The 18,794-nt window shown below is 47.5% G+C and overlaps 1 long non-coding RNA gene across 1 annotated transcript; it reads right to left on the bottom strand.

The window, feature by feature from the left end:
- Positions 1-2,278: 2,278 nt before the first annotated feature.
- LOC144579511 (uncharacterized) lies at positions 2,279-18,241 on the bottom strand. Its single transcript, XR_013527228.1, has 5 exons — positions 18,139-18,241; positions 17,601-17,759; positions 8,199-8,250; positions 7,946-8,091; positions 2,279-2,497 (listed from the first exon to the last, which is right to left on the bottom strand). It is a non-coding gene; the product is annotated as an uncharacterized LOC144579511 (long non-coding RNA).
- Positions 18,242-18,794: the final 553 nt, after the last annotated feature.

The raw sequence follows: 18,794 nt of genomic DNA, 5'->3' as shown, positions 1-18,794 counted from the left end.
GAAGCAACCTCTCTCACTCCATCCACTTCAACTAGAAATAGACTGGAATATCTTAATCCAATCTAATAGAAGCTTAAGAGGAAATAAGTGTGGCTTGTTATTAAATTATTGCTAAATATTTTAGAAACTGTAAATGTCAGAAAAAATACACACAAATGTTCTAAGGCATGTGGAGACAATTAACACAATTTTCTCCAATAATGAGTATAGAGTTACTTATGCTCAACTCAGAGGCCCACATTGAGTGTATTTCTTGCTGAACTTCACTGACCAGTTCTTCCAAAGGGGCCACTTGGCTTCTCTTTAGCCGATCACTCTGTTTTAATTTTTTGCATAGCACTTACCACTCTGATTTTTTTTTTGAGACAGAGTCTTGCTCTGTCACCCAAGCTGGAGTGCAGTGGCATGATCTCAGCACACTACAACCTTCGCCTCCTGGGTTCAAGCGATTCTCCTGCCTCAGCCTCCTGAGCAGCTGGAACTACAGGCGTGCACCACCACACCTGGCTGATTTTTGTATGTTTAGTAGAGGCAAAGTTTCACCGTGATGGTCAGGCTGGCCTAGAACTCCTGACTGCGTGATCCACTCGCCTCTGCCTCCCAAAGTGCTGGGATTACAGGCAGGAGCCACCGTGCCCAGCCCTTTTTTTTTTTTTTTTTTTTTTTTTTTTTTTGAGAGAGAGAGTCTCACTCTGTTGCCCAGGCTGGAGTGCAGTGGCATGATCTCGGCTCACTGCAACCTCCACCTTCTCTTGCTGAGCCTCCCAAGTAGCTAGAACTACAGGTGTGCAGCACCACACCCAGCTAATTTTTGTATTTTTAGTAGAGACAGGGTTTCACCATATTGGCCAGGCTGGTCTCAAACTCCTGACCTCATGATCCACCCACCTTGGCCTCCCAAAGTGCTGGGATTACAGGCGTGAGCCACTGCCCCCAGCCACTCTGATATTTTTATAGCTCATGTTTCTAGTTTGCTTTTAACTTATTGCTTATACTCTCTACTAGAATGCAGTCCTTTTCCATCTCTCTCTCACCACTGTATTCTCAATGCCTAGAACAAAACCTAGTATACAGTAGGTGCTCAATAAATACTTGTTGCATTAATACACCGCCAAATGCTGGGCCTCCAAGCTTCACCACCAGCTCCTAAAGAGAATATCTTCTGTCTTCCTTATCCTCTTTAGAGTGGAGCCCAGTTGGCTTGCCATAATCCATGTCCGGGCTGTTCTAGCTTATAGCAGCATTTTAAGCTGTAGCCGTAGCTGTTGCGGCTGCTGTCAATCATGAAGGTAGCTAGCGAGGCTATCGCTGGGAAAAGGGGAGGTAACCTCTGGGAGACATTCTGTTTTCAAAAGCCATTTTGATCTTTTCAGCAAACCCTGGAAGAGTCAAGTTTTGCTATAGACTTGTCTCATTAAAAACGAGCCAGGCATGTAGGGTGCAAATCCATGCATCAGCCCCATGTGCCCTGAACTCCAGGGAGCAACCAGGAACCAGGCCTGGCATATGGTGAGCGATTAGAGCTACAATTCTAGCAGCAGAGCATATAAAACCAAACCAGATCATCTCAAACCCTCCGTATTCCTGACATTTAGTCTTGAAATCTGAGTCACTTCATCATCTGTGACATCTTCAGTCCCCTTCCAATCTGCATCGCATTCAAAGCACCCAGGTCTTCTTGTGTCAGCTGTTGCACTGCCCCTCGCAAGCATCTACAAGTTCCTGCTGCAGCTCAGTTCCTTGTTTACGTTGATCACAGTTCATAGAATATTACTTTCTTGGGGGCTGAGACCATATCTTATCATTTTGTTCCCCTTCCCCAGCACAGTGACTTTCATAGAATAGAAATTAAAAATATATATAATCTGCCTAACTTTTATGTCTTCCTAAGCAACAATGTTCATCTGCAGAAAGACTAGGGATCACACATAAATTTAAAACATAATGGAGCCAGCTGGGTGCGGTGGCTCATGCTTGTAATCCCAACACTTTGGGAGGACGAGGTGGGTGGATCACAAGGTCAAGAGATCAAGACCATCCTGGCCAACATGGTGAAACCATGTCTCTACTAAAATACGAAACATTAGCCAGGCATGGTGGCACGCACACGTAATCCCAGCTACTCGGGAGAACTGAGGCAGGGGAATTGCTTGAATCCCAGAGGTGGAGGTTGCGGTGAGCAGAGATCGCGATACTGCACTCCAGCCTGGGCAACAGAGCAAGACTCTGTCTCAAAAAAAAAAGGTAAAAGAAAACACAATGGAGCTATTTGGGAGAGAGTAAAGCAGTGTAATTGTGTCCTTATTTCCTGTTTGTTTGGCATCTCCCATTCCAAAAGTCCAGACTGGGAGCCCCACCTCATGATTTCCTCCACAGCTTGGAGAAGATCCCTGTTTTCTGGTGGTGTCCAGGCCATGAGGGTCACTGCCCTGTGGAATATGGAAGACACAACACAAAACAAAGAGGTGGGAGCCTCCCCCTTTTGCTCCAGTGGGCACTGGGAGAAGGAAAAGAGGTAGAAATAGGGGAAGGAAACAGACCTGAGATGTTTTGCCCCCAAGCTCCATCCCCAAGCTTGAAATCCAAGACTGCGGTTTAGGATTAGGGGGTCAATAGACAGCTGTGGGGGAAAGCCAAAAGCAAAGATTTTGTTTTTTTTAACATGCCTTCCATTCCATGGTGGCATTTGTGAGATCAGCTTGCAGGGTCCCACCACTAAGAGGAGGGTAGTCACATCAAGAGTGAAAAATGATCACATAGGGTAGTGAGGCCGGGAGAGGCCTGGAGTTCGGTGCACATGAGGCCAATGAATGGATTTACACCCTACATGCCTGACTTTTTTTGGGGAGGGGGTTGTTTGTTGTTTTTTTTTTTTGAGACAAAGTCTCACTCGGTCGGCAGGCTGGAGTGCAGTGGCATGATCTCAGCTCACTGCAACCTCCGACTCCCAGGTTCAAGCAATTCTCCTGCCTCAGCCTCCCGAGTAGCTGGGATTACAAGCACAAGCCACCATGCCTGGCTACTTTTCATATTTTTAGTAAAGACTGGGTTTCACTATGTTGGTCAGGCTGGGCTCCAACTCCTGACCTCATGATCTGCCCGCCTCAGCCTCCCAAAGTGCTGGGATTACAAGTGTAAGCCACTGTACCCAGCCGCCTGACTGGTTTTTAATAAGACAAGTCTGTAGCAAAACTTGACTCTTTCAGGGTTTGCCAAAAAGACAGAAATGGCTTTTGAAAACAGCAGGTCTCCCAGAGGCTAAATCCCCTTTTCCCAGTAAACTGATCACCTAGCTAGCTACCTTCGTCATTGACAGCAGCAGAAGGCAAAACTTCCCCTAACCCTAACTTGGCCTCTAGTCCCATTTTTCTACCACTGCATGTGTTAGAAGGGAATGGGTCCTTTCTTCAGATCTTCAGTCATCATTATCTGGAAGGCCAGGTCTTTGTGCATACCCATCTTGGATTTCTTGAGCTATTTCCCCTTATGTTTGATGAATAAGTGAATGCATGAAAGGATTCATGCCACCCTGGGCAACATGATGAAACCCCATCTCTACCAAAAATACACAAAAAATAGCCTGGTGTGGTGGCACACTCATGTGGTCGCAGCTACTTGGGGAGCTGAGGCTGGGGGATAGTTTGAGCCTGGGAGGCAGAGACTGCAGTGAGATCACACCACTGTGCTCCAGCTTAGGTGACAAAGTAAGAGCCTGCCTGAAGAAGGAAAGGAAGAAAAGAAGAAGGAAGGGAGGGAGGGAGGGAGGGAGGAAAGGAGGGAAAAATAAAAAGAAAGAAGAAAGGATGCAGGAGTGAGTCTAGGCAGAGGTGGTAGCCTACAGTTCTTAGAAGAAAAGAAATCCCTGTGAGCGTAATTTGACTGGGGAAAGGGCAAGAGATATAGCAATTTTCCATAAAAGAGATTTGTTGGTTCCTGCCTTCTCTTAGCCTAAGAAACAGATCTGGGGAAGCCCTAGAGGACTCTGGGGTAGCCTGTGATCCTGTATGACTGTGAGAACTCCAGGGTAGCCCAGAATTACTCTTGATCAAGAGAAGTCCCAAGAATTTGGGGTGTTTTCAGGGCAAATCAAGTTACTTCAAAGCACTTGGCTTCCACTTTCCTGATAAAAACCTCAGAGGATTGTGTGACTGAGAGGAGGGTCAGGAGGGGAGAAACAGTGCACCTAGAACAGTTGTTTCAGTGGGGGAGACTAGCAGTGTATGAATATTGCTTGGGAGAAAGGTATCTGAGCAGGGGAGAGTGGCAAGAGTGGAGAGGGCTGGGACCTGGAGAGGCAGGAGGGGATGGTGGAGGGCTGGGATCAAAAAGGGGCATACCTAAAGTGGGAGGGAGAAGGCAAATGCCAAAGGAATACCCAAGCCTCTTGCAAAAGCACAGACATGAAGAACCGAAAGACGGCCAGGCGCAATGGCTCATGCCTATCATCCCAGCACTGTGGGGGCCAAGGAGGAAGGATCACAAAACTAGCCTGGGCAATACAGGGAGACCCCATCTCTACGAAAAAACTTAAAAATTAGCTAGCGGTTGTGGCGCACACCTTTGTACCAGCTACTTGGGAGTCAGAGGTGGGAGAATCTCTATCAGGGAGGTCAAGGCTGCAGTGAGCTGTAATTACCCCACTGCATCCAGCCTGGGTGACATAGCAAAATGCTGTCTCAAGAAAAAGCAAAAACAGCCCAGAAGGCCTTACATTTCTAAAAATGTTAGGCCTGTCTCCCTACCCCACTCCACCTGTCATTTTAACAAGAAAATGGAGGCTTTGAGAGCTTCAACCAGTAGTTCAGCATCACACAAGCCATGGAGACAAGGCAGGGTCAAGACCATGACCACTGGCTCCTGGTGTAGTGCCCCTTGAGTCTTGTGCAGCACCTCTGGACCCACCAAAAAGAGATGGCTTGACTGAGAAAGCTGAGGAAGTAGGCCAAGTAAAGAGGCTGGGCATGGTGGCTCGCACCTGTAATCCCAGCACTTGGGGAGGCTGAGGCAGGTGGATCACCTGAGGTCAGGAGTTCAAGACCAGACTGGCCAATATGGTGAAACCCTGTCTCTACTAAAAATACAAAAGTTAGGACGGGCGCGGTGGCTCAAGCCTGTAATCCCAGCACTTTGGGAGGCTGAGGCGGGTGGATCACGAGGTCAACAGATCGAGACCATCCTGGTCAACATGGTGAAACCCCGTCTCTGCTAAAAATACAAAAAATTAGCTGGGCATGGTGGCGCGTGTCTGTAATCCCAGCTACTCAGGAGGCTGAGGCAGGAGAATTGCCTGAACCCAGGAGGCGGAGGTTTTGGTGAGCCGAGATCGTGCCATTGCACTCCAGCCTGGGTAACAAGAGTGAAACTCCGCCTCAAAAAAAAAAAAAAAAATTACAAAAGTTAGCCAGGCATGGTGGCGTGTGCCTCTAATTCCAGCTACCGGGGGGGCTGAGGCAGGAGGATCGCTTGAACCTGGGAGGTGGAGGTTGCAGTGATCCGAGATCGTGCCCTTGCACTCCAGCCTGGGTGACAGAGTGAGACTCCATCTCAAAAAAAAAGAACGACGAGAATGTCATAAACCCGTGCAACTTTGCCCACTAGGAATAGATGTCATTCAGTGAATAGCGTTCAAGCCTATTGAAGCTCCTTTTGGGAGGAAGTGGCAAACCGTGAAGCTCTTCTTGATTAGAAGAGAATGACTGACGAAAAAAATTAACAGAGGTCTATGCCTTCATTTATGAGCTCAGAGCAGCCATGCAAATCAACAGTAGCTCTTCCCAAGCACCAGCAGAACTTCCTGAGCCTTCTCCTTACCACCCACCCCTGACAAAAAGAGAGAGACCCAGTCTCCTCAACAGGACTCCATGGGCAGGGTAAATGTGTGGTTAATGAAGGATAGATTCATTATAGATCTAGACTCTACAGTTTCTGAGTAGGGGAAAGTGTTTGCCTTTGGAACGTGGGCTTTCTTTAATCAATCAAATGAAGAAAGCCCTGGGCCTGATATGAAAACTCACAGAAGAGGCTCCTATCGTCTGGGACCACAGGTCTAGAAGCCCCTTCCCTGGGGCCCCATGAGACAAGGTGGAACAAACATTGACGCTCATTTCTATGCCCCTTGGGTGTTATCGGGGCCTTTGTGACTCAAGAAAGATCCAAGAAGAGAGTGCTTGCTCTTTTTGAGTTTTCAGACTCAAAAGTTAGTGAGTGCAGTGACCAATCTCAGAGCAGGTGAGTCCGGTTAGGAGGGGTGGAAGTGCTTCCGGATGATGCTCACTGCCATGTTGTTACTTGTGGTGGGGAAGTTGAAAGTCACCCAGAGTGTGTCACGGGGAGAGTGAAGCGGGGAAAGCTGGCCAGAACAACACACGGCAACGTGATGGATCACAAAGGCGGAGTGCAGGGTGGAAGGCGCGGGAAGAAGAGTACACTATGTGATACAACACCATTTAGGTAAAACAAAAACGCATGAAAATACCACCATATGGTTTGCAAGAAATACACAAAAAGATACACACTAAATCCACAATTGCCTATGGGGGAAGGAGAATGGGAGGGGTGCTAGAGGAATAAGCACATGAACAATGAACCCAAAAGCAGGCCCTGCAGAGACCAAAGAGGACAGCATGCCTTTGTACTGAGGTCCAAACATGGAGGAGTGGAGGGGCGTCCAAGTAGGCCCTCCTTAGAGAGACTAAGTCTGTGCTTGTGAGATTCAGGAAAAATTCTTTTTTTTTTTTTTTTAAATCAAACTGTTTATTGTTGCTTTTTGTCACTTGGTAGGCTTCGATCTTCAGAGTACCCTGGATTCAGTAGAAAAACCGTTTAAATGAAGTTTCGTGAAATAGAAACTTCTCAGCAGTCAAAATTTAGACTGTAAAAAAATACAGGCAATATTTTTGAAATATTTTTCTGAAAATATTTTCTGAAAACACTTAACTTTGAACTTTTCTGAAAACACTTAACTCTGAACAAAGCACCGAACTACACAGACGCAGAATGAAAGCAGCATTTCAACTCCACCAAAAGTAGTCATCACAAAAGGATTCAGGAAAAGTTCTAAGTAGATGAGTGCTCCAGGTTCTGTTACTGCTCTGAAATATCCCTGATCCTTCAGGAAAGAAATCTGCATTTGCCTGATGTGTGAGCTTATGGAGCCAGAAGAGTCAGTGGGTCCAGAGAAGAGGGCTCACTCCTCCCCAGTGACCGTTTAGATGTCATCCTATCTGGGGGCCTTTGGCTCAGAATTTCAAGTGTTGTGAGGGGTATGGGAAGGTGGTATACACTGAGATAGCCACAGTAGAAAGAAGTGCTACTGTCCACAAGAGAGGACACCTGGTCAAGACACCGATAGACCCTTCTGATATCTCAGAAACAATTGTTATCTTCAAGAAGCGGGCAGCAGGCAGCAGCCCCCAGCAGCTCTTGGGGTGTATATTATCAATGTGCAGGTAGATAAATTGAGGCTTAGAAAGGTTAGGCAGTTTGCCCAATGTCACATAACTACCTGAGTGGCTGGGGCAGGATGTAAACTAGGTGTATATGGGTCTAAAACCTGAACTCTGTTTGTTTGAGACGGAGTTTCGCCCTGTCGCCCAGGCTGGAGTGCAATGGCGAAATCTCAGCTCACTGCAACCTCCACCGCTGGGTTCAAGCAATTCTCCTGCCTCAGCCTCCTGATGAGCTGGGATTACAGGCACCCGCCATCATGCCCTGCTAATTTTTTTTTTTTGGCATTTAGTAGAGACGGGGTTTCACCATGTTGGTCAGGCTGGTCTCAAACTCCTGACCTCAGGTGATCTACCCATCTTAGCCTCCCAAAGTGCTGGGATTAGAGGCACCAGCCACCACACCCAGCCAAACCTGAGCTCTTACCTGTTATTTTATAATGGGTCCAGAATGTCTTGGTGCCACACATGCACATGCACACTGTCACACGCACACTTACAGGAGTATGTTGTAAAAGGTACAAGTTGTGAAATGAATTCATACTCTTGGAACTTCCATCCTGCTCTTGAAGCACTGTGGGAAGGGGTTCCTCATGAGCAGACCAGGGCGGCTGGGATGGCCTCAGAGTTCCCTGTGCAAAACCAACTAAAAGTGACAAGAAGGAGACAGAGTTGGGGAGAAGCAGGGTAGAGAAAAAGGGAGGAGCTTCTCAGTGTGTAACGTGGCTTCAGAAATAGCAACTGAAAACAAACCTGGAAAAATGCTTTGAAACAGGCATGTCCTTAAGCGAAATTCCATCTGAGGCTGAAAAGATGGGAAAAAAATGAAGGTCATCCGAAGAGTTCTGATGAATTCACTCTTACCTCTCATGCACCTCTCATGGCAAGTGATGATGCTAGAAGAGGTCGTAGGGTCTGAAGGGACACCCAGAGGTTGTCTCGGCCAATACCTTGGAGGGGAGTGGAGATGACAGTGACTTGTTACAGGCCACACAAGGACAAGAACGGAGGCCTCTGGCTCCTAGGCCAGTGCTGGCCGACTTGTGCCACAATGCTGTCCTCCTAAGTCAGCTTCGATAGACACTACCCTCCGCCCACCCGGCAGGCCCTGTTCCTTCTTCTGCTCCTTCTCCTTCCAGCATTTTTATTCCTTCCAAGAGATGTTTCTTCTCAGGAGTAGGATAAGAGGCAGAGGCCAAATGATGCCTCTCAGGACTAGAGGGCAAGTGCTCAGAGGAGAAATTCTGGACAGATGGGCAATTTGGCCGTGGTTGACCTCTCTGCTTGCTTTCTTTTCCAGCCTCTTTTTAATGTAACCCTATCCAACTTTTTTTTTTTTTTTTTTTTGAGACAGAGTTTCACTCTTGTTGCCTAGGCTGGAGTGCAATGGCACGATCTCAGCTCACCGCAACCTCTGCCTCATGAGTTAAGTGATTCTCCTACCTCAGCCTCCCTAGTAGCTGGGATTACAGGTGCCTGCCACCACTCCCAGCTAATTTTTTGAATTTTTATTAGAGATGGGGTTTCACTATATTGGCCAGGCTGGTCTCAAACACCTGACCCCAGGTGATCCACCAGACTCAGCCTCCCAAAGTGCTGAGATTACAGGTGTGAGTCACCATGCCTGGCTCCCTGTCCAACTTCTAAGGCCTCCCATTCTTTCATTTTTAAACCTTACGTAGGGAACTGTGGCCTTAATTTTTTAAATTCTGGTGAGTTTCTTCTTCCGGGAGAGACCCAGACCCTGATATAACCCCAGCAGGGCCTCCCTCAGCAGGAGGATCAGAGTCTGTCTCAACAGATTTCCTTCTTTCCAATGAAGCAAGAGCCATTCCTGGAACACAAAAGACACAGAGACTCCTGTCTCCTTGGGGAATTTAGTTAATGACGTTAGTTAATACCCTCTTCAGTAGCAGCATCTCTGCCTCCCTGCTTCTGAAGAAGAGGGACATGGAATTTCAATTCTTATCCAGGCTGGCTAGGAGACATTCCCCACCAGGCACACAGAGTGGGTAGGATAAGTGGCCACCTACACAGTTTCAGAGGCTCTGATTCCCCAAAGAGCCACCACTCACTGGCAGGTGACCGAAGTCCACCATCTGAGGTTTGTTTTTTGTTTTTTTCCGAAGTCTTGCTCTGTCCCCCAGGCTGGAGTACAAGGGCACATTTCTGCTCACCGCAACCTCTGCCTCCTGGGTTCAAGCGATTCTCCTGCCTCAGCCTCCTGAGTAGCTGAGATTACAGGTGTGCACCACCACGACCAGCTAACTTTTGTATTTTTAATAGAGACAGGGTTTCACTGTGTTGGTCAGGCTGCTCTCAAACTCTGACCTTGTGACCTGCCCACCTCAGCTTCACATAGTGCTGGGATTACAGGTGTGAGACACTGTACCCGGCCACCATCTGAGTTTTATTTCTTTAGCTTTGCAGGTTATTGGACCTTTAAAATTCAAATATTCCTAAAAGGGATGATAGTGATGACCAGCCACTTGCAACTTCGTATAATTTATTTTCAGATCACACTCCAGAGGCCTATTTTAGAGGGTCGGGGGGTAGCAGGGAGAAAATCATCGGATGACTGACAAGAGAAGGAAGTGAAGCAAGGGCAAGGTCTATAAATTAGAAGGGAAGAGCCCATGAAGAGGCTGGGGGCTCAGAAGGCGAGCTCGGCCGGCCTTGCCAGCTGGCCTGGAGCAGTGGGTCTCAGTGCAGCTCCAGTAACAGCAGCACCAGCACAGCCTGGGATCCTGTTAGCCACTATGCCAAGACTCAAGATGTATTTCTTAAGCCAATTCATTTCCTGGTTAACCTCCACCCCCAACTCCCACCCCCGATGCTTGGGCCCAGGTAACCCTTGTGGCAGAGACAAGAAGGAGATCCAGAGACTCTGATGGTGAAGCCTGAAGGAGTCCTCTGCAAGGGGGACATTTCCTTACCTTGCTCTATTTTACAGCGCTTGTAAGCATCTGAAATACCATATGTTTTTCCATTTCCGTCCACTAGAATGTGAGCCCCACTAGGGCACCGTGTTAGTTCAGTCTCCCACTGCTGTAAGAGAAATACCTGAAGCTGGGTAATTCATAAAGAAAAGAGGTTAACCGGGTGTCAGTGGCTCATGCCTGTAATCCCAGCACTTTGGGAGGCCAAGGTGGCTGTATCACTTGGGGTCAGGAGTTCAAGACCAGCCTGGCCAATATGGTGAAAGCCTGTCTCTACCAAAAATACAAAGATTTGCCAGGCACGATGGCACATACCTATAGTCCAAGCTGCTCAGGAGGCTGAGGCAGGAGAATTGCTTGAACCCGGGAGGCGGAGGTTGCAGTGAGTCAAGATTGCGCCACTGCACTGCAGCCTGAGTGACAGAGCAAGACTCCATCTCCAAAAAAAAAAAAGAGGTTTAATTGGCTCATGGTCCTATAGTCTGTACAGGGAGTATGGTGCTGACATCAGTGTCTGTGTCTGGTGAGGGCCTCAGGAAGCTTTTAATTGCAGCAGAAGGTGAAGGGGAAGCGGGATGTCACGTGGTAAGAGTGGAGTCAGGAGAGATGGGGGAGGTGCCACATATATTTAAACAGCCAGATCTCATGAGAACTCACTCACTGCATCTAGGACAGCACCCAGCCATTCATGAGGGCCCACCCGAAAGACCCAAACACCTCCCACCAGGCCCCGCCTCCAACACTGGGGATTACATTTCAACATGAGATTTGGAGGGGACAATCACCCAAACTGTATCAGCCATTATCTACTGCTCCATCTCCATTATTTACTAACCAGTCCCCAAGGGCTTAGGACAGTGCTGGCACATAGTAAGCACTCAGTAAGTATAATTTTTTAAAAAATGAACAAATCTTAAAGTCATTCCAATCTTAAACTTTGCTCCTTGTCTATCAACATTTGTGTTAATATAAAAATGACTTTTCCCCAAATGGTAAAGTAAAAAGCAATGTCTTGTGTCTTCTGCAAAGCTGGGGTTTCAGATGCCTGCATACATCACAGCTCCAGGCTCCACCACAGAGCAAAGCTTCCCTAGGACCAGGAAGCAAGGATGAAACGATGGGGCTGTGAGGGTCAGGGCCCCTTTGTGAAGGGAGAGTCCGTTTACAGAGGCTCATGTCTCTGTTCAGCCAGATTGGTGTTTCTGAGAGGTGGAAGTACAGGAAAAGTTGTAACCAAGCGTTAAGACAATGTCAACAAACTTGTCTACCCAGTGCCTGGCCCTGTCAAAATCTCCATTTCAATCTGAACGCCAGGGAAATTTTGATGAACAAGATACTCAGGAAGCATTCCTTGCGAGCCAGTGCTCTCCTTGACCTCAGGAACAGAGCCTTAGGCCCTTTGTTCTCCAGGTACTGGGCACAGTATGTACCCAGAAGGTCTTTAATGAATGCCTGATGAATGAAAAATATTCATTTCAATTGATTTTTTCTGGATATTAAGTTATAATTCAGGCCTTGCCGCTAAAAGTCATTCTAAGAAGCATTCAGTAACATTTTTACATTAGCAAGTAAAGAGTGCTGAACTTCCTTGCATCTTCTCATGGGAATACAAAATTGTGCAAATGGCCATTTGCAAGTACTCTGACTACCTCTACCATGTGTCATTGTGGGAGACTGTGGGTAGGAGGCAAAAAGGCTATGAGATTGAATTTATTTTAATCCCAAGAAATCATGGGCCATTGGCTGGGCGCAGTGGCTCACGCCTATAATCCCAGCACTTTGGGAGGCCGAGGCAGGTGGATCACAAGGTCAAGAGATTGAGACCATCCTGGTCAACAAGGTGAAACCCGTCTCTACTAAAAATACAAAAATTAGCTGGCCATGGTGGCGTGCACCTGTAGTCCCAGCTACTTGGGAGGCTGAGGCAGGAGAATTGATTGAACCCAGGAGGCGGAGGTTGTGGTGAGCCGAAATCTCGCCATTGCACTCCAGCCTGGGTAACAAGAGCGAAACTCCATCTCAGAAAAAAAAAAAAAAAAAGAAATCATGGGCCATTAAAAGTATCTCTGGATACCTTTTTCCATAGCCTAATTTGACAAATGGAGAAACCAAGTCCCATACACAGGAAAGGGCTTCCCCAGGGCATACGGTATGTGAAAGGCATCATCAGAACCAGAACCCTGGTCTCTTGACCCCCAAGTTCAACACTCCTTCCATTTTGTAGAATCATCTTTATCTCCTAAGAGTAAAAAGCAGAGAGAAATTCAGATGAATTTATCTTTAAATTCTATATCAAAGTAAAGAGATACCAATTTGTCTCTAAGGATATGTTTACTGAGATTCTACTTTATGTGGTACTTAGTACTATCTTTGCTAGTACAGGGTAATAAGGTTAAGCATGTACAAAACTGTTTCTATCCATTGCATGATGCTATCATTAATAACAGTAAGTTTCCGTTTGTGAGTCCCTGCTTATATAAGTGGTGTATGCTTTACAGGTATTACCACACGTGATTCTCACCACAGCCTGATGAAACACATTTCTGTATTAAGCCTCTTTGGGTTGCTCATGACAGAAACCCAACTCAAACAAGCTTAAGAAAAAAAGGAATTATTGGTGCACATAAATGAAAATATCAGGAGGTGTCTAGCTTCAGACTAAGCTGGACAACTTAATTCTGACAATGTCAGAAATCTTTCTCTCCCTTTATTTCCGCTATGTCAGCTTCACTCTCCAGTATGTTCTCGCCATGTCATGGGAAAGATGACCCCCAGTAACACCGGCTTTCATGAGCTTTACATCTTATGATTTTGGAAGGAGAGAGCCCTATTTTGACCCAACATCCACATTTGCCCTCCTCAAGAATCTTGATTGAGCTTCTTTGGGTCATGTGAGTGTGTCTTCATCAATATTATGTCTAGGAGAATGGGATATTTTGATTAGCTACTTCATAGCGTGGGGTGCAGAGTTTCTTTCATCAGTGGAATGAAAGAGGGGCAATTGATAATCCCATTTTACACAGGATGAAACTGAGATTCAGAGAAATCAAAGACTGTACCGTGATTGCCTAAGGCCATAGGTCCTGTTAAGGGCAAAGCTGGGACATTGACTATTTGTCTCCAAAGCCTATTTTTAAAACTTTTTCTGTTTTTGTTGTCATTTAGCAGGGGAAGGACTAATTCGCATCACTTAAAATTCACTATTTTAAAGTGTATAATCCAGTGAAAAACCTGTTTAATCGCCAGGCCAAGTGTTTTCAACTTTGGTGTGATCCGTGTTCACTTGTGAAGTATGTGGCAATGGGTTGCTATTAATAGCTGAATTACCAAAGTTACTAGAACTATTTCCTTCAAGAAATGGAAATCAGAATTAACAAAAGATTACCCGGTTCATAATGCCCCCCCATTTCCTTGTACTCCGATGTGCCCTCTGATAGCCAGCACAGCTCCTGCTGAGAGGGCGTTGGTATCCATTATGAGCAGTGCCAAGATGGAACACGTGCTGCAGCTTGCCATAAAGCTGTCGCCATCACAAGACAGAATGGGTGACCACCCCATGAAGGACACAGAGTGTTCCAGGAAAACTATTTAGAAATGGCAAATCAGTTCAGCAACATTTCAGATTCTAAGAAATATACCATTTCTGGTCAGGCGCGGTGGCTCACACTTACAATCCCAGCACTCTGGGAGGCCGAGGGGGATGGATCACAAGGTCAAGAGATCAAGACCATTCTGGTCAACATGGTGAAACCCTGTCTCTACTAAAAATACAAAAAAAAAAATTAGCTGAGCATGAGGGTGCACGCCTGTAGTCCCAGCTACTTGGGAGGCTGAGGCAGGAGAATTGCTTGAACCCAGGAGGTAGAGGCTGAAGTGAGCCGAGATCGCGCCATCATACTTCAGCCTGGGCAACAAGAGTGAAACTCCTCAAAAAAAAAAAAAAAAAAAAAAAATACCATTTCTAGATTCCAGTGATGAAGACTAGAAGGAAATACAACAAAGAGAGCTCATTCCCTGAAGAATACAAAACATTATTTTGCAATTAACGTAAAATGACATGAAAAATGTATTCAGAGAAAATTACAAACCTCTAATAGAAAAACACATTGAATATGCAGTATAAAAGCTCATGCAAGGCCTGGCACAGTGGCTTACACCTGTAAGCCCAGCACTTTGGGAGGCTGAGGCATGTAGATCACCTGAGGTCGGGAGTTCGAGACCAGCCTGGCCAACATGGTGAAACCCCATTTCTACTAAAAATAAAAAATTAGCCAGGCATGGTGGCACGTGCCTATAATCCCAGCTACTCAGGAGGCTGAGGCAGGAGAATCACTTGAACTGGAAGGCAGAGGTTGCAGTGAGCCAAGACCATACCACTGCACTTTAGCCTGGGTGACAGAATGAAACTCTGTCTCAGAAAAAAAAAAAGAAAAAGAAAAGCTTATGCCATCCTGACCAAGGTGACAATCTTGCTCTCCTCTGAGCTGATCACAACACACTCCAAGAAAGACCCAGACAAACTCAAACAATGTGGGATCAGGGGCAGAATTCGGGGAGCAGGCTGACCATGGACCCAGAAACCAGTCACACAACACAAGGAACTGAACAGGTTGAAATTGAACATTAGAGAACTGGAGGCGTTTTTAGCCAGGTAAGAGAAGATTAAGGGGCAGGGTTGAAGGGCTATGGAATGGAAGACGTATTAGATTTGTCCTGTGGAGCAACAGTGAGTAAAAATTACATGAAAAGAGATTTCATCTCAAACAAGGTAGCAACTTTTTGGAAGTCAGAAGTGTCATTGATCTAAATTAAATGACGCACTGAAGCAGGCAGAGTACATGAGTTTCTCACCCCCATCAAAAAGAGGGGGAAAAGGTCCAGCAGGCAGAAATGACTTATCTCTCATCACCCAGGAGGGGTCTAGGAGGCTGTGGACACCCCCATGCTGTGTCCACTGCCCCAGGCTGCTTCTGGAGACAACACTGAGGTTCAACAGATGTGTCAAAGCAGGTGCGAACAGCCGGCAGTGGCTCTTCCTCTCCCGGCAAGGAAGTCACGAGGGAACTACCAGTGTCAAAGGATGACAAGCGACTCTGAACATTCTGGGGAAGGAAGGATCAGGCAAGGAACGATGATCGCCTGTGGGAAAGTAATGACTTCTGACTGAAAGCTCCTGCCAGGAATTTCTGACAGGAGACCAAGGATTTTTGACAGGAGAGCAGTGTTTTATGCAAGAACACAGGGATGTCTGACTGCAGATGTTGGCTTCCGATGGGATATGCACGGAGCTCTGACAAAAAAACAAGAATTTCTGAAGGAAACTAATTTTTCTCAGGATGGTGATTTCTAAAAGGAAAGTAATGGTTTCTCCACCGGGTGTGGTGGCTCATGCCTATAATTTTGGTTATGCCTGTAATCCACCCATCAGGCTGATGGAGGGGGTGGATTACCTGAGGTCAGGAGTTCGAGACCATCCTGGCCAACATGGTGAATCCCCCCATCTCTACTAAAAGTGCAAAAATTAGCCGGGCATGGTGGTGGGCACTTGCAATCCCAGCTACTTGGAAGGCTGAGGCATGAGAATTGTTTAACCCGGGAGGCGGAGGTTGCAGTGAGCCAAGATCGCTCCACTGCACTCCAGCCTGGGTGACAGAGTGAGACTCCATCTCAAATTAAAAAAAAAAAAAATTAGTGATTTCTGACACAACAGTGATTTCTGACAAGAAAAAAGGTTGCTGATAGGAGAGTGTGAATTTCTGCCAGGACGTCTTAGACAGGAATGAGGGTTTCAGTTAGGAAGAACCAAAAACAGCAGCACAAAACAAACTGAAAAACAATAGGAAGGAATCGGGCTCCTTTGGGAAATAGCTTCCTGGGTGTGGAGGGAGCTTCCCCAGCAATAACAAGCTGGGTTGGGGGAGGCTGAAATTGAGCAAGACCTGGCTGCCGTGTCTCCTTTGGCAGAGGAGGGCTGAGTGTGCTGGAGGGAGCGTTAGAAGATTAACAAAATGGGTTTGAGCATAGGTGACTAGGAAATGCATTCTCATCCAGAGGCTTGGAGGAGGGAGGAGGGAGCAGAGGAGCTAGAAATCTGGTCCTTCTTCAATCCCCGGGACCCAGAAATAACAAAGCCTTGGTGTTCACTCAGGAAATTCAAAGGAAAGCTTCTGCCCTCTTCATTGATTGCCAGTTCTTAGCAAAGGGGACCGGATAATAGAGGAGTGAAGATGTTAAGGCAGTAGTTCTGAAGTTATCCAGGAACCAGACGCTTGCTTGCTTGCTTGCAGAGAAAGTAGCATTGTGGTAGAGAGGAGAATGAATGAAGGGAAGTGGAAGCATCCGCAAGGCGCCGCTACAGAAATGGCAGGCCGGCGACATCCTGGTCAGCAGGAGAAGTGATTTTCTTGTGTCCCTGTGTCCTCCCTCACTCACCACCGGTGCCCCTGAAGAGTTCCCAGGCCAGGCTGGGTCCCTCTCAGGATCCCTTCCCTGTGGGTGGTGAGGTTTGCCTCCAGCAATCGCCCGGCAGGGACATGTCTCAGAGGGAAGGGACCAGTTTTCTCAGACTGAGCTCTCATTGACGCCAGCTCCCAGGCACCACGTCTACCACGTGACTGCATTCCTGCAGCCACCAAGAGCTAGGAGAATTTTAATCGTGCAGATCCTCAGAACAGCTGCAGCAGCCGGAGCCAGAAGTGCCAGACTCGGACTTCCGACCGGATACGGGGCTCAGCAGGCTCAGCAGCTCGGCGGCCACACAGCCCGGGACACAGCCTCCTTCGGGGAACCCCACCTCACTGCCAGGCCCATCTTCTGCTCTCTTTGGGGGTCCTGACCACTGTCTCCCTACACACCCAAGAAGGGGAACCTGGTCTTGTCTTTCCAGCTGCCCCCACCTGTCCTCCCTCTTGGGGTTCCTTTCCATCCAAACTGGATTCAGAGGACACAGAGTTCCCCAGCTTTCCCCGAGTTTGATGCCCTGTCTGGCCCTCAAGGCATTTTATTGCTGCCAATACCAACTGGGAAAAAGACACAGTGGTACGAAGCATTACAGATGAGAAGCAGACTTGAGAATTTTTTTCAAATTCAAGAGCAGTAGTTTGTCTCAGGAGAGGCTGATCCTGTCTGTCTCACTGTGAGGAATCCCTATGATAGACCTTCCCGGGCAAAGGCCTTTCCTGGGTATCTGTCTGGGTCTTCAAGCAGCAATTCTTACCCTTTACCTGCCTGGGTCACTGCTCATCCAGAACTCCCGAGGGAGAGCAGTGAACCAGGGAACTAGCCGACCACTTGGAGCCTGTAGGCCAGTCCCTTTCTGTGAAGACTCACCAGGCCTGACTCAGTGCATAACATCTCAAAGCTGTAGTTACCTCATCTATAAAATGGGGATAAAAATCTCACTTCAGGCTGGGCGTGGTGGCTCACGCCTGTAACCCCAGCACTTTGGGAGGCTGACGCGGGCGGATCGCAAGGTCGGGAGTTCGAGACAAGCCTGGCCAACATGGTGAAACCCTGTCTCTACTAAAAATACAAAAATTAGCTGGGTGTGGTAGTGATGGGCACCTGTAGTCCCAGCTACTTAGGAGGCTGAGGCAGAAGAATCACTTGAAACCAGAAAGTAGAGGTTGCAGTGAGCTGAGATTGCAGCACTGCACTCCAGCCTGGGTGACAGAGCAAGTTTCTGTCAAAAAAAATAAATAACTCCCACTTCACATAGTTGTTGGGGTGATTAAAGGAGCTAATATATAAAGTACCTGGCCCCCAGTAGGCGTGATCAATTGGTCCCTTATTTCTCCTCATGGGGGAAAGCAGAACCCTTGAGAGCAAGGCTGCGGCAGGTGAGGCTGTTCAGCGTGTGGCTGCCCGTCCAGCAGCTGGGTGGAGGCTGAAATACCACAGGCCCTTCACTCGCCCTGTCAAGTGCCCAGGGTGGGGCATTCTGCACAAAGGCTTTGTCTCTCCTGCATACAGGCTCCCTAAGGCTGAGCAGCACTGGCTGCCGGGTGACTGCACTAGCACCCAGCCCACCCAGCTGGGGAAAGAAAGAATGGCATGTGCCGGGTACAGTGGCTCACGCCTGTAATCCCAGCACTTTGGGAGTCCGAGGCAGCTGGATCACCTGAGCTCGGGAGTTCGAGACCAGCCTCGCCAACATGATGAAACCCTGTCTCTACTAAAAATACAAACATTAGCCAGGTGTGGCAGTAGTGGGCGCCTATAATCCCAGCCACTCGGGAGGCTGAAGCAGGAGAATCACTTGAACCTGGAAGGCGGAGGCTGTGGTGAGCTGAGATGGCACCATGGATTGCACTGCAGCCTGGGCAACAAGAGCAACACTCTGTCTCAAAAAAAAAAAAAAAAAAAGAATGGCCACAAGTGTTTGTAATTTGTTCCTTCCTCACAGTGAGAC

Source organism: Callithrix jacchus, chromosome 15 (genome assembly GCF_049354715.1).
Source record: "Callithrix jacchus isolate 240 chromosome 15, calJac240_pri, whole genome shotgun sequence".
NCBI classification, from domain to species: Eukaryota; Metazoa; Chordata; class Mammalia; order Primates; family Cebidae; genus Callithrix; species Callithrix jacchus.
Note: the sequence above shows the minus strand (reverse complement) of the source record. Positions and strands in the feature narration are given on the sequence as shown.